Raw genomic sequence first — 15,441 nt, 5'->3', positions numbered from 1 at the left:
TCGTTGGGTGACTCACCCACATCTGGCCTTCACCCAGGTAAGTCAGGCTCCAGGGCAGGTGTCCATGTTGAAATGTGACCTGAACCATTCTCTGCCCAGCTCTGATCTCTCCTAAAAGCCAAAGGAGCTTTACTGAGCAAGCCCAGGATTGTCTGGAGTTGGGACAAGGCCAGAGCAAGTTGAAACCCTGTCTTCTGGCCCCCTCTGACTTGAGCTGCTTTCCTGCTGTCTGAACATTGGATGTCACCTGGCAATAGAGATATTTACTGTAATTCCAGCAGTCCCAGACTGCTATGGGACACCCCTCAGAACTGGGGGACTCGTGGACACAGTATTTTTTTTGCAATAGTTATAGAGATGGTACTTTATCCTTTACTGGCTTCGTGAGAATTTTTTGAATAACCTGAAATAGCTGAGGTCTCTCCTGATCTTTAGCCCTTCAGGTCTGCTCTTGTTGAGCTTGGGCAGTCCCATTTTTCCATCTCTAGAGTGTGGGGAGGGAAGACAATACTGATTACTACCTTCTGATTACATCCTTACTAATGCCCATGTTTGGCTGTTGTTTGTAAGTAAAAGCCTGGATTATGTGGGAGAACAAGATCTAATTCTTAATTTGTGAGTGAGGTTCTCCTGCTGTCCCACTGACACATGGAGCTCTGACCCAGAGATGTGGCTGCATTAATTTGTACTCTCCTGTGGCCTGTTGGGGCCTCTCCTCCTGCAGGCCATGGGTCAACAATGGAGGGAGGCACAGAATCCCAGAACTGCTCATTGGGAGGGACCTCAGTGAGGCATCTGGTCTAGCCTCCCTTCTCAAGGAGGGTCATCCCAGAGCATGCGGCACAGGATTGTGTCCAGACAGTTGTGGAACATCCATGGTGAGGGGGACTCCATGCCTGCTTTGGGCAATCTGTTCCTGTGCTTGGTCACCCACACAGTAAAGCTTTTGCTCATGTTTAGGGGGAACAGTACAGTTTTTACTCATGTTTAGGGGGAACTTCCTGGGCATTAATTTGTGGCTGTTGCTGCTTCTTGTTCTGTTGGTTGGCACCACCAAGAAGAGTCTGCCTCCATCTTCTCAGCACCCTCCTTTTAGATATTTATACATATTGACAACATCCCCTCAAATTATCTCTTCCTGAGGCCGAACAGGCCCAACTCCATCAGTTTTTCCTTGTAAGAGAGATACTCCAGTCCTTCAATCATCTTTGTTGCCCTCCTCTGCACTTGTCCGACAGCTCCGTGCCCACCTTAGCAGGGGTGGTTATAACTTTGGGCACTCGTTCCCAGCCCCGCTGAGCTCGGACACCACCGGCGGCACCCCCGGGCGAGCAGAGCCCATCCGGAGGTGCAGTTGTGGCGCTCCGGTGCCGCTCGGCAGCGCCCCGGGCCCGGCGGGAGCGGCAGAGCCGCGCCGGGGCCGCACGGGGGCGCCGCCCGCCCGCGGACGCGCCGGTGGCGGCGGGACAAAGGCGGCAGCGCTGGCCCGGCCCCGCCCGGGCTGGCACCGGGACACGGGACGTGAGGACACGGCGTGGGACATGGGACGCGAGATAGGACATGGGAACCCGGGCTGGGACATGGGCAGGGACAGGGGACACGGGACACGGGCAGGGACATGGGAGGCACACGGAACTCCACCCGGGAAGGCGCTGCCCGCTGCTCCACGCCTGCAGTTTACATTATCGAACATTCCCGCTGCAGTAAAGCCCCGGGAGGGAGTGAATTTATAGATGGGGTTTTTTTCCCAAGAGCTAATGAGCGCGATGCTTTTGGGCAGGATCCCATCAGTTGCTTTGCCCGGCCGGGGAGGGAAATCACTCGTGCTTTCGTTCCCCTCTTTGATCCCAGGCAGTATGTAAAAGAATTGCAATTACACTTAAGCAGCACCTTTTACCCCACAGCGTCCAAATTCAAATGCAAACCTGAAGATCAGCTTCTGCCTTTTTCTTTTTTCTTTTTTTTTTTTTTTTTTTTTATGGTCCCGGAGAAACTTCTCGGGTGGGCGCCCTGGCTTTTCCCTGATCTTCCCTCTGCCATCTCCCTTTTGTCGGCTGCACGGGCTGAAGTCCCCTGGGTGGCAGCCCGAGCTACTCATTCATCATCATAACAACCGTTTAGTGTAAAATTAACAACAACTTAACTACTACAGCAATAAACATGGTCCTGCATTACCACAGATTGATGAGGATTACTTAGTTACAATCAGCTGGGGCACAGACAGGAGAGGAGAAAGGCTGCCAAATCGATAGCTTCCCCAAAGTTTAAAACTTAATCTCCTCCCTTTAGTGCTGCTGATGCTCGGGGGCTTGTTTGTGACCGGGCTGGGAGGAGGAAAAGGGAAGGAGGGGAATTTCCTTCCCCCATCCCCCCGGAAAGTTGGCACTTGGTATTTGCTTTGTGGGAAGATGAGGACAAAGTCCTCTGCGTGCATCTGTTCACACACCTGATTTCTTGAGCTTTTATCTTGAGAAGGGTCCGACTGGTTGATCATCTAAATAAATTTTGCCTTTAATTCCTTCACTGTTTAAATTCGCAGCTTAACCTTCTAAAAGGCAGCGGCGGAGCCCTAAACGAGGTGCCAATCGATCCCAACACAACAATGCATGGGAAGGAGGGAGCTCTCAAGCGAATCGCTCCCCGCTCCCACCGACACCATGTGCTGGTGATCCGGCTCTCGCTCCCCGCTAAACTCGGAAGCCTTCATCACAAGAAACAAAAGGATGAGGCGAAAACAGCTAAGTGCACCTAGAGCTGCATCCAAACAAAAGAAGAAAAAGCCTAAACAAACCCAAGGTTTTCTATTTCTTCCTGAGCCAAGTAATCCCTTTGATTACATTTAATACCTGCCAAAACCCAGATGGTATGCCCACCCATCGCACAGTGTGATAATGCCACATTGTGAAATCTACCCATTAATATTAATTGTCAGCTAGAGAATCTGTCTGAACTACTAAAGCTCGAGGTTGCCTTGAGAAAGCAGGGCATGATTTAGCAGGGATTTAAAGATAATTCTTATTCTTTCGTTCTCCACCTTGCATACATAGAATGTTAAACAACAGGCCTAGAATGGGATACCTATTTCTGCCTCTCACAAATCTGATCTTAAACCGGTGTGTGCCTGGGGTCTCCGCCTGGTGACCACAATATTACCTTAAACTGCTGCGGGTGTGCAGGTTCCACACAGGTGCTCCCTGCTGCCCTGATTGAATCCCAGCTCCTTGCTCGAGACACAGCACATGTGACTTTTCTTCTTTCTTTCCATTGTTTTCCAAATATCTTCGCCGAAATAGACTTGGTAGTCCTCAAGAATTACTAAATAAATGTTTTGGAAACTTTTTTTTTTTTTTTGTACATGTTACAAACTCCGTGGTTGAGCAGGAAAGAGAGAAAATGGGTGTAGAAAGAAGTGATTGTGCTGCAGTGGGGCTGCCCTCAGCTTTTGGGGAACTACAGCGGGAGCTGGGACACAAAGGTCCTTGAATCCCCTGAAAAGAGAGGAAGAGAAGTGAGGATGGATGTGTATGTTCCTCATCCTGTTAGCTCCTGCCAGCTCCTCTCAAGCCCCGTTCTCAGCATAATAGTAATCATTACTTGTTACAATGTCTGGCTCTTGTCATTCATCTGCAGGTCTCCAAACCAGTTGTAAATTGATTGTGGCTCTGTTGACATGCAAAAAAGCCACCTCAGGGTCCTGCTGTGCCCCACAGGGGCAGGTCCTGGTCTGGAGAGCACCGAACTGACCGGGAAAGCAGTGATCAGTTTTGATGTGCTGTTCTCAAAACGGCAGCAGCTCCTGGGCTGTCACTAGATAAGGCCAATTTTACATGGGTGAGGGGTGAGCTCTAAATGTTGGGCCTGGAGACACAAACATTTTGTGTTTTAATCCCTAGTCAAGCTGTTCTGCTGCTAATCTCCACCATAGATGCTCCATGTATGAGTGGCTCAAAGTAAGCTGGCGCTTCTGGAGCAGAGTGAAAAACCTATGCAAACGAGATCGTGGCAAAGCTACCGAGGCCTGGAAATTCAGGTTCCAAGGTCTGCTATCCCATCCTGCCCTCACTCTTTTACATCTGGCTATTCTGCAGCAATTTAGGCAATAAGACTCTTTGAAATGGGAACAGTCAGGCATATAAATATATGAATATGCAAATCAGATTTGTATTATCAGAGGTTCATATCAGTACAGGCGTGCATGGAGATGTGCTGCTTTCTTTGTCCTTTTTCTTCCCACCAAAACCCTTTGTAGCTCCTTTGTCTCCTTGCAGTGGGACCTGGATTTTACCACAAGAGATTTTTGGCCATTTTTTGACCTTGGGAAGGTACTAAGTGCGTTTACCCAGAACCACGCTGAGAGCACCTTGGCCCGGGCTTTAGGGAATGCCTGAAAATGTGCATGGCTTTCCCAAGCAGCTGCCAGCAGCACCACCACCCCCTCGAGCAGCTCTTGTGTCACGGGCAGCCAGCCCGGGCCTGCTCTGGTTACTTTCGCATCCTCTCCCCGGGATCAGCTGAGCCACGCCAGGAAGGGAGAGATGTGAAATAAAAAGTGGAACAAAGGACCCTTTTCCTGCCACTGCTGGAGCCGATGGCCGGTGTCCTGCTGACTTCAGCAGCACCAGCGTTGATAAGAATAGGCCTGGTCTAAAGCTCTTTGCAGCTTGCATGGGCTTCTCTTGAGTTACAACGTGTGTGCACATGCACGGTGAGGGGAAATGTGCAGTTTTTGGCAATTGGAAGTTTAATCAAAAGGCCACTTTTCCCATCTGTTATTTTTGGGCCGAGCCTCCCGAGGGTCAGCTTGATAACATTTCACGCTGCTTCTAATCAATTTTATACCAGGAAGCAGTGTGAGAGCTGACTACCAGAGAGCTGGAGTGGCATGGAGCTCAGCACTGGGAACATAGCTGGAAAAATATGTTGGGGATTTTGGGGCATAAACAAATGTTTCCTAATCTGGACTGCAACTCTGTCAGGCATGTACCGACAAGCAGATGTCGATTGGAGCTGAAAACCAGCAGGTTCTACTACAGTGTAACCTGTAAATCCACATCTTGACAGGCATGTTGTGGTACGCTGAGCTGTAGTCCTGAGAAATAAGGTAACACAGGAATCAGATCATGGAATCAAATAGAGGGATTATCACTGCCTTTTTTGGCTTTGTGTAGACAAAGGCAGGTAGTAGTTTGTACTCATTATATTCTATATGGCTGCTTAGATCGCACTTGATATTTTGGAGTTTGCAACCTTGGAGGTTTAAATGATTTTGAAGTCACGGGCATTTTTTGTTGTCTGTTTCTCCTCCATGTCCATTCCATCCTGTGATTGTCTCTTCCAGGACTGGACAAACACAGATAGGCACACACAACTCCTGGGGGCTCTGTTCCTGGCTCCACACACCTTGCAGGCAGCCACAAGGGAACCACACAGAAGAGGAAGAAGAACCAAGAGTACTGGGGTCAGAGCTGGAGCAAGGCTCCTCAGCAGGGCTGGCAAGACTGAATTTTGCTGCCTCAGCTGTGAGAGCTTGGGATGAGGCTGGGTGACCTTGGAACTGTCGGAGTTGAGAAGGTGGGGAGAGGCTGAGCTGACAGAAGGGAGCTCTTGGGCTGCAGCAGTGACCCTGGTTTCCGGGGACTCAACAGACCCTGCTGGTTGTTGTTGTTGTAGTCAGCTGCTGCTCCTGTCCCTTGGAATACAGGAACCTTTATTTATTTGGAAGAGCCTCAAAATACCAGGCAGAATCTGCAGCAGGACAGTTGAGCCTGGTGCTGGTGCTCTGCTGTGTGCTTTTGGCCATGCAAAACTTCCATTTTCAGGGCAGAAAACGCCAACAGCCCAGCTCTGTGGGCTGCACTGACCTCTGCTTTTCCAGTAGATCATCCCTACGTGGTTCTCAGGAGCACCTGAGACCTGTGAGGCAAAGAACCCCAATTAAAATAACCCCACATCGTTTGCATTGCGTGCAGCTGTGGCTGCTCCTGTGCCCAGGGCTGGTGCTTGTGACCAGCAGTTGTTACTCTCTGTGCCCAGGTTTCACTCAGCACAGGCAGAGCCCTCAGGGTGGGACCGGCAGTGTGGGATCTGCTGAGTGCCTGACTTGATCCCAAATCGCCTTTGGGTTAAGGAATGAGCTTCTTGAGGAGGTAATAGTGGGCAGTGTGGGATGGAGTGTGCCCTGTTTTATCTATTTCAAAAATAAACAGTCTAATCTCCTAGGGAATAGGTGAAATATAAATTTTTATTTCAGCACGCAAACGCTGCTCACACCAGTGTATCTGAGGAGCGTTATCATTGTAGCCCACCCTGGAGGGCGGCTCTTTAGTGATGCAAATAGAGTTCTGATGGTTTGGGCTTTTCTCAGTGTAAGGACTAAAGCTGGGAGCAAGCAGCATCTCCCAGCATTTCAGCTGCTTCGGTGCCAAGGATTAGACCAAAGTTAACCTTCATCAGCAGTTTAATCTAATGGTGTGGTTGTGCAGCTGATTTACATCAGGGCTGCACTGGTTGCTCTTCCCCACCCTGCAGCTGTGTGCTCTGCGCTGCTGCTGCTCCTCTCCCCTCGCTCCTTCTGTGCACTTCGCTAAACCAGCAAAAACCCTCTGGCAAAAGGGAGCAAACATTTCTGTGTGCCTTGGAGAGCGGGATGAGGAGGTCAGCAAGATACAGCGACTCTGTGAGCTGGGTGACCACGCTGGGCAGAGTGTTCCTGCACACAGGTGGGGTGGTGCCAGTCCCGTGCATGGGGGAATCTCAGCTTTCCATGGAGAGATTCCCACAGGATTCCCTGTCACAGGCCCCACAGAATTCCCTGTCACAGCCCCCGGGGACTTGCCCAAATTGCAAAGACAGCCGGTGGCAGACCCAAGATCCCAAACTAACAGCAGAGGAACAAAACCTCGTTCCTTTTGCAGTTTAAATCAGAGTTTTATTTTGATAAATAGAAGGGAACTCTATTAATCTGAAAGGGAACTCGATGCACTTTGGAATAATGGTATTTGGAAAGCAACATGGACTAAGATTTTCTCTTCGAAGGACCTTTTGTTCGGGGTAAGGTGCAACAGAAAAGCACAAAACGGAGCCTTTTAGGCGCTGGGAAAGGATGCAATTCTCCTGAACTTCCACTGGGCTCCTCTGCTGTTACAGTCAACAGAAGCACCAATTAAACGCTTCCTGCTCTGAACCGAGCTGGTTTCCAGTCGAGATTCCAGCCTGTGGACTCGGTATTGTTTCTGTCCAGAGGTCTGTATTACCAAAACTGACAGGTGTCACAGGGGTTATTCTGTTCTTAGCACTATTTTGAATTAAAAAAAAAAAAATCCTGAAATATTAAAAATATCTGAGAAGAAAAGGTGTTTGTAAGATACTGGAAATCCTATTACGTGGCACCGTTCTGTTTTGCAGGCTGTCCAGATGATAGGTTATGGATGATATTGAAGCTCAGAATCATACAATGACTATTGTGTTAGACTTACACAATGAATACAGCGCCCCACAGTTGAACCAGGTTTCTTTTCCTATTAATGTTTATTTTGTGTCGCAGGGAAACGAGACCTCGGTTTCATATAATTCTCTCTATATAAACATTTCTCTACTTTTTCAAGTGCTCATGAAAAATGTGACAAGATGTCCACCGAGGTCACAAATGTAAGCATAAATAGCTGCAATTTAACATCAGTAGTTAGCAAACAAGATACCCTCGAGGTAAAGAGGCTGATAAAAAGAGGGCAGCGATGCATTAAAGATGCATTATTTGGGGGTCTATGGATATAATTTAGGCTTCACAACAAGGTCAGACTGATTTAATTCTCTCTGCAAAGGTCAGTCCAAGGCCTGGCTGTACTAACCCCCGTGCTCTCCATCTGTCTGCACTCCAAGCCAGACACTTTGAATAGGTGATTGTGTGCTCATGACTGGATGGGAACACATTGAAATTACCTCCAGGTCCGGCCCTCCTCGGAGCCGGCGCTGACCCTGCAGGAGCTGGCACCTCTGGAACTTTGCACTCGGCTGCAGCTTTGAAGTGTGCAGGGGAACATCTGATATTGGTGTTTTCCTAATGCTCTAAGTGCCCACGAGAGCTCGCCCCCATAAATGCCTCACTGCAGTGCCATAAATGCTTTATGCAGGTTTATTCTGTGACCCTTGAAACGTGAGCTCTCTCCTCAGCACTGGCAAAAGTGTGATAATACACAGTGAAAAACCCCAAACCTCTCCACTGCTCACTTTCTCCAAAATGAGGAAAAATGAAGAAACTGGTGTTTGTGGACGTCTTTATTTAATAGTCCAGGTTTTTAAAAAATCTTCCTCCATAAGCAAGGGATTCTTTAAAAATAATTGACAGGACAAAATAAATATGCCATGTCCCGGTATCTGTTAGTCATTTTCTTGCTGCTTTTTTCACTTGATGCTAAACGTTTCTGAATTCTCTTTTCATTTTAAGTAGGAAACAGGTTTATTAATCTGAATGCAGCAACTAGAGAAAATGAGGCCAGTGAATGATTTGAGTTTTCAATAGATATTTAGCTCACTGAAACAGTTACACACAGCAAACAGCACTCACTTTTATGAAAGAAAAAAAAAAGAAGACATATAAGATTAGTGGAGGGTACACTTAATTTTTAAAAATGTAAGACATCTTATTTTTACATGTAGGGATATGAGAATATGAACAGATACTGGTTTTATTGTATGCCAAAGCATGAAGGTAAAATGATATAAAATAGCACAAAATAATTGATGTACTATGCTAACAACCAAACTAAACAAAAAAACCCTCCACACAGTGCTCTTTCTCAGGTACTGTAAGTATTCCTTGGGTACAATACAATGTACATCTGGTTTCAGTGCTTATTTTACATTTGTCAAGTAGTCCATTTCAAAAGGAAAAAAAAAAAAAGGGTGAATCTGGTTGGGAAGCACCAAAATTAAAATCAAGAATCCAGACCTTAGGATTCAACTCTCCACAAAGTAGCTCATCCTGTGTTGCTCAAGCCTGCCTACAGTAAAATCACCTAAAAAGAGAACTGCAAGAACAATAATACAGATCATAACAGAGTGAATTAAAGGCAGATTTTCAGATTTCTGCCCGTCTTCCTTAGGTTAAATAATGTCCCTGGTAAACAAATTCTGATCTAAAATGATAAAGACTTTTTGTTCCAGGTATCTTACGAAACCACCTCTTGCTCTTGTGCACGATGTGTGCTGATGAATCAGAGATAGCATTTGGCTCTTGAGGCTGTTCCAGTGGCCCTGCTTTTCTAAGTTTGAAGAGGGCAGGGAGAGAATCTGTGCAGAGATCACACACACAGAAAACCAAAATAAAACAAAACAAGAACAAAAAAGTGGTAAATTATAGAATCATTTTTTGGTTTTTTTTTTTAAGAACATGTGGTGCCTGACCCCATGGCCCCACGCACACACACCCATTTCTGGTGGCCAGCTCACCTTTTCATTAGGTCCAAGGGTTGCAGGAACACCTTTTCTGCTGGAAGGTGTGCAGGTGTGCTTGGATTAGCCACGGGGAATGACTGGAGAGTGGGTGGCAGAGGAAGTGACCCTCCTGTGACATAAACTCAGTCCCTGTGGGTGCTGTCTCCTGCTCTCTGAGGGAGCTGGGCTGTCAACCTGGGCTCTCTTCACTGAGTGGGTACTTTTATAGTAGCAACTCTTTGTGGTATTGTATTAGGAGTACTGAGGTATTCATTACAGCAACTGTTTGCTTTGAAATGCTTTGTGGGTGAGCTTTTATTGCTCAGGAATGGCGCCAGATGGACAGTCCTGAGGAGCAAAGTCCTCACGCTATCTACAGATCATGGCACAAGCAGTGCCACACTCACTCCTTCCTCCTCTGCCTTCCTCCAGCAGCAGCCCGACAGTTCAGCAGCACAAGGGCACTCCAGAGAAACCAGCCCCAGGGTCACCTGTTTAGGGGGCAGATTTGAGACACATTGGTGTAACTCCATGAGGCCTTTCCCAGAGGATGCCGGAGATTTGGCTGTTCACAGCCTCTTAAAGCATTCTTTCTGGGACAATTTTTGAAGCCACACTGAACAGGCTTTACAATGTTTCTATCTCCAGCACCTGGAGCTGTGATTTACCTTTCTGAATTGGTTTTATCCCCTCAGTCACGGAAGGGACACAATTTCCAACAGGGATTGAACTGGTAATGTCCATCCTTGTGTCAATAATGGAAGCCATTCACACAGAACAAAATAACCTGTTGTGCCTGGAAGTCCCTGTCCTTTGTTTGCATCTCGTTTGGAGCACTGCTTATCACTTTCTACCCTAAAATCTGTCTGGCTTCTTGCTTTCCTGAAACACTGAGCCCAGGGTGGGCTGAAAAAGCTGCCAGCCATGTCAGCTCTCTGGAGATGTGCTCATCTACCTGGCTGAGTCTGTTTTCCAAAAGCCTTTGCAGGATCTGGATCTCAGGCTAGGATGGCTTAGACTTGCAGTGGAAACCCTAGCAAACCTGAAACATGACAGTATTGACAACTCCCACCCCAGGGAGGTGTTCTGCTGTGGCAGGGGAAGGAGACTCAAAGCACAGCTCTGCTTCTTGTGCTTTGCTGATATTCTGCACACTCAAAAAGAGAGCAAAAAGCAAATCTGGGTGTCTCATAGAAACATATGATTTTGTTCCTTGTAGCAGTGAGTGCTGATCTGACCTCACACTGCACTCTCAGGGGCTGCAGGGGTTTAAGGGTTTGGGCTCCCCTGGTCTCCAAGCACACATTTTGCTCTCTGAAACAGAAAAATCCCGTGCCACAAAAACAGGAGCTGCTCTTTGATTGCGCCTTGTCGCGTTTTTCCACATGTGAGACACGACATGCTCTGTCAGGCCACCGTATTCAAACTTCCCCGAATATATTTCATTTTTATTAGCAGCAGAGGACAGGTGAGTGGAATCCTAATCCTGGGGGTGATATGTGTGTGAGGTGTAGCACACCTGGGCGTGTGCTGTGGTGCAGCTATTGCAGCCAGCTCACATGCTTTGCATTTCAATCTCGAGGCTTTTGCTGTGCCCAGCTCTTCTTGGGGCATTTGGTGGAAATTAAACTGTGAGGGCTGCAGGCCACTTTACACCATTACATTTCCCTTCCCTGTTGTTAAGTTTTGGATTCCTCTTCTCCCTTACTGCGTATTTCTGCTCCTGCCAAGTTCCAAGGGAGCAGAAAAGCTGCTCCTTGTATTATTATTATTAAGTGATGCTTTCGACAAGTCAGGCTTTCAGAGAGGAGAAAGCATCAGGCAGGCAGGTGAAGACAATTTCTGCATTGCCGAGTTACTGTCTTACATGTGCTCCTCCTTTGGGACGGAACTTAACAATTCGCAGCTCTCTTGTCCTCATGCTCCTTGGGAAACTCACTCCAAGGCAAGATCTTCCAGCCTGCCTCCCTTGGGTTGGAGTGGCTCAGACCTCAGGCTGGCCCTGTATCAGGGCAGAGGCATCAAACTTTTAATCCCTACATTTAAAAATGCCTTCTTAACTAACAGGGGGAAAAAAATACCTTGGGACATGTTGCAGGGAGTGAAAAGAAACAGCGTGTAACAGTGTGGACAAAGTCCTGACCTGAAGCACAATGAACTGCACCAACGCCTTCGGTGCAGCTACAAGTTTATAGTGTTCTGGAGTGTTGTTTATGTTACTATAAAAAAAGGTGAGAAAATATATTCAGTTACTTTCTGTTTCTCCCCATTGAGCAGATGGCAATTCATAGCTCAAACTGTTTTTTAAGCCATTTCACATTTTACTAATAAGTACAATATGCTTTTCAACAACAAGCCGTGCTCAGGCGCTTCTGCAGAGGTTATGTGGGTGCTCAGGTAGCTCAGAAATCAGAGACTTTAGGAATCCTGTTGCATTGTAGGGGCAAAAATTTTCCAGTCACGTCTCACGTGGTGGAAAACACAAACTGAAACCTCTCCTACTTCTTGTTTTAAATTATTTCTAATTTTGCAGGCCACAAATAATAAAAATAGCCTGCTCAACTGAACCGCCTCGGTCTGAGATTGTTTGTACCAACTATGTTCTTGGTGGAACAAACCAGACTTTTTAAGGAGCTGAATAGTCTTTGCATTTTAGGTGTATAATAATAGGTGGAGATGGCCATTGGGAAAGGTGAGAAAACACTGAGCAGTTCTGTTCCAGGAAGTTTTGGTGCTTTAGAATGAAAGCTGTTAATATTGCACACGCTGGAAAATTCTCACCATTATATCCGTGGTTTTCTCAAAGCCTGTTAAATTATATGCGTGCAGGAATAAGGAAGAGTGGGTTTTATTATTAATTGACACTCATTTTTAGCTGGCATGTGGCGGCAGGTCCTCCAAAGAAACCCGAGGCACAGATTAGAGCTGAAAGTTTTGGAAATGTTCTAAATCTTTGTAGTATTGCAGAGAGGAAGTGTAATATTAAACTGACAAATTGAATATATCTATTTTTTTTCAATGTAATTCACAGTTTCTTCCTATTATTTTTTACTACCCGTGGAGATAAAGCAAAACAAATTCCTCAAAACAGAGAGGAATACATTTCCAGATACCTTTTCCTATTAAGTAATGTATCTCCCTCATACATATGTACTGTCAAATATCCATCCATTCCTTTTCCACACCGCGTCTCCAGCCAGAAGTGTTGGCTATGCAAATATTGCAGAACCGACTCTTAACATATGTGCTGTGCGCCTGGCTACAGCTACACGGGAAACTCTAGGTAATAATTAGAGTCTGCATACATTATCCCGCAATTATAATTTTACATAATCGGTTATGTAATCTCGGGGCTGGTATGCGGTGAGAAACTGGGGTTACGTCAGAATTCTTGGGAAGAAAAATAAAATTATTGATCGTAAGTGCGGGGAAGAGGAGCAGGGGGAGGAGGGATGGAGCAGCTCGGAGCATCCCGGCGGTGTGAGAGCCTCGCTGGCTCTGCTGGGAGGGACTCGGGAGCGAGCAGGGCACCCCGGCGGCTCCGGGGGCACCGGGAAAGCGGCGAGAGAACGGAGCAGGAGTGGGAAGGTGACAAAGTGGCGGGCGCTGGTTTATCGCGGGAGCCCGTGCTCGTTCCCGGCTCCTGAGGCGCTCCCGGAGAGCAGCGGGATGCGGGGCTGGAGCCGAGCCCGTCCGCCCCTTCCTTCCCATCCGCCAGCCCGGTCCGACCCGCTGCCGCCGCCCGAAGGGGCCGGGGGAGAGCGGGCAAAGCCCCCGGAAAGAAATAAAATACCCCGGGCACGCAGGGAAAACAACGGAGTGATAATAAATAAACCACCGAGTGAATCGGATGAAATTGCCAGGCGTTCGCTCCCGATAAACAGCAAGCTTTGTAATATCCAGGTGTTGGGGAAAGCTGTTGTCTTATAGTTTATAAATCCCTGCTGGTGGGAGGGAGGGTGAGAATCTTTGGAGGTGAATGAAATATCAAATCACGAGGCTGTATGTAGATTTATGATTGCATAAGAGGCTCGATCATTTCCATATATTGAAATGTGCTGTCCTTTCCACGACTGCCCAGCCCTTGGAGGGAGAGAGAGACGCTCGATTCCGCCTTGATCAATGCTGACTGTGAAGCAAGGAGGAGGAGAAGGGGGGGACCAGGCTGGCACCAGATGGAGCAGGGTCTAGGGAAAGGTCAAGGTTAGCTCAGGCTGCTATTGAATCGGTTGCAGCCTCACAGATAGATCTCTGCCTCCGAGGCACCCACTGGGGCTTCTCAGAATCAAATCTAATAGAAAAGGCAGTCACAGAATGAAATCGCTTCATCTGAATGCTAAAATTGTTATTAGGCTACATTAGAGAGATACCGGGCACATGATTACCAAAAAAGGAAGCATGCCTAGCAGTTTGCGACTGAAATAAAAGCTGTGAATATGTTGATACCATCGTGGATGTGCAAAGATAATAGATAACAGGAGAGCAGGGCAGGGAGAGACGCGTGTGTGTAACGAACAGATTAACATATTGATGCGGATGGATGTGTCCCTATGAAATTGCCGTGCGCGCTGCCGGGCTGGGTCTGTCCATGCGCGGGCAGGAACGCGCGCATTCCCGCCTGTCCTGCCCTGGCCGTGCTCCTCACACTCCCGGGACATTTGTTCATTGCTTGGGACAGCAGCTACGAGAAGTGGGAGAGCTTTGGTGGCAGCTCCTCACAGGACCCACCCTCAGCTGGTGCTGCGGTGTTGCCGTCACTCTGATTTTTGATTTTAAGTTCTCCTGCAGGCACAGGCCTCAAACATTGTTTGAGGCCGCTCATTTTGTGGCTCATCTCAGGCAAAACTCCCAGGTAATGCCAATAGGTCCACACACATGTGCAGCTCCCCCATGCCGGACACGGGAGCACGACATGAGCACACACATTCGTGTTTGGAGCAGCAGTGCTGGCAGCTGGCTTCCAGAGATCAAAGTGGGGCTGTTCCCACTTACCAGCTCCGCCACGTTACCAATTCCTTAACCTACAGCACAGCCATGTCCTAAAGAAGGATTTGGTCTTGTAAAATAAATGCTGGCTACACTAGATTAAATATGATAGCTGCACTCTAAGGGTTAATAAATTTAGAATTAACAGATCATCCCAGCTTGATACAGCTACTATAGATGATTTAATATGCAGCCTAAGCAGGTTGACAGTCAGCTCACAGATGCAGATAAGATCAAACAGTCTCTTGATTCAATAGATTGAATGGTTGTACTGAGTGTCTGGAAGGTGAGTGACAGTACGTATATGGCAGGGGTTCTGGTAAAGAAGGGCTTCGATTCCCCACTGCTGTGCACTGCACTGGTTTTCCTTTTCTAGCAGTCAACCTTTTTCAGCAATCAAACCCGGAGTTAACATGAAAAAAAAATGTCTCAAATATAGTTCAGGAGAGTTATTTGAAGTTTTCAGTAATGAAAAGCTCCACGCTTTCATGGTAATCACCATTACTATCGCCAGTCTGCACTTCAGATTCCTTTTTCACGGACAAGGCCATTGCCACCCACTCCATCCCACGGGGAGTCTCGGCTGTCCACAGGCTCTGTCTGTCTGTCCACATCAGTCCCCTTCCCTGGCAGACCTGAATCCACAGGAAGGAGCTATTTTGGAGGCCAAACAAGGACACCTTGCCCCAGACAGCCGCTGGGACTTAGTGAGTGCAGCCTTATCCTCATTCGCCGACCAGAGGCTTTGGCTGCAGGAAACCTCGGTGGATGCAGAGTGACAAAGACAATTCCCCCGGAATGGAGCTTCTTTCTCAGCTCTTTTGCTTTTCTGGCTTAAAAGTTAATGTCTGTAGTAACTCTTCTGTGGTTTATGTTTTCCTTTTTTGCTCTCCTGTCCTATTTAAACGGGAATGTAAAACAGTCCTCACGGAGGCTGGTGAGCAATGGGATGACAGAGTGGTCTCTAACAATTTTATTATTTGATCAAGAGTAAAAGCTCCACCTGAACCATTAGATTTTACA

At 47.4% G+C, this 15,441-nt stretch overlaps 1 long non-coding RNA gene across 2 annotated transcripts in view; it reads left to right on the top strand.

The window, feature by feature from the left end:
* LOC135445056 (uncharacterized) overlaps positions 1-5,579 on the top strand; it is a 42,939-nt gene extending 37,360 nt beyond the window's left edge. For both annotated transcript variants that reach the window (XR_010439450.1, XR_010439449.1), the window contains exon 5: positions 5,339-5,579. This is a non-coding gene — a long non-coding RNA (uncharacterized LOC135445056). The remainder of the gene's footprint in view (positions 1-5,338) is intronic.
* Positions 5,580-15,441: the final 9,862 nt, after the last annotated feature.

This window comes from Zonotrichia leucophrys, chromosome 3 (genome assembly GCF_028769735.1).
Source record: "Zonotrichia leucophrys gambelii isolate GWCS_2022_RI chromosome 3, RI_Zleu_2.0, whole genome shotgun sequence".
In the NCBI taxonomy this organism is placed as follows: domain Eukaryota; kingdom Metazoa; phylum Chordata; class Aves; order Passeriformes; family Passerellidae; genus Zonotrichia; species Zonotrichia leucophrys.
Note: the sequence above shows the minus strand (reverse complement) of the source record. Positions and strands in the feature narration are given on the sequence as shown.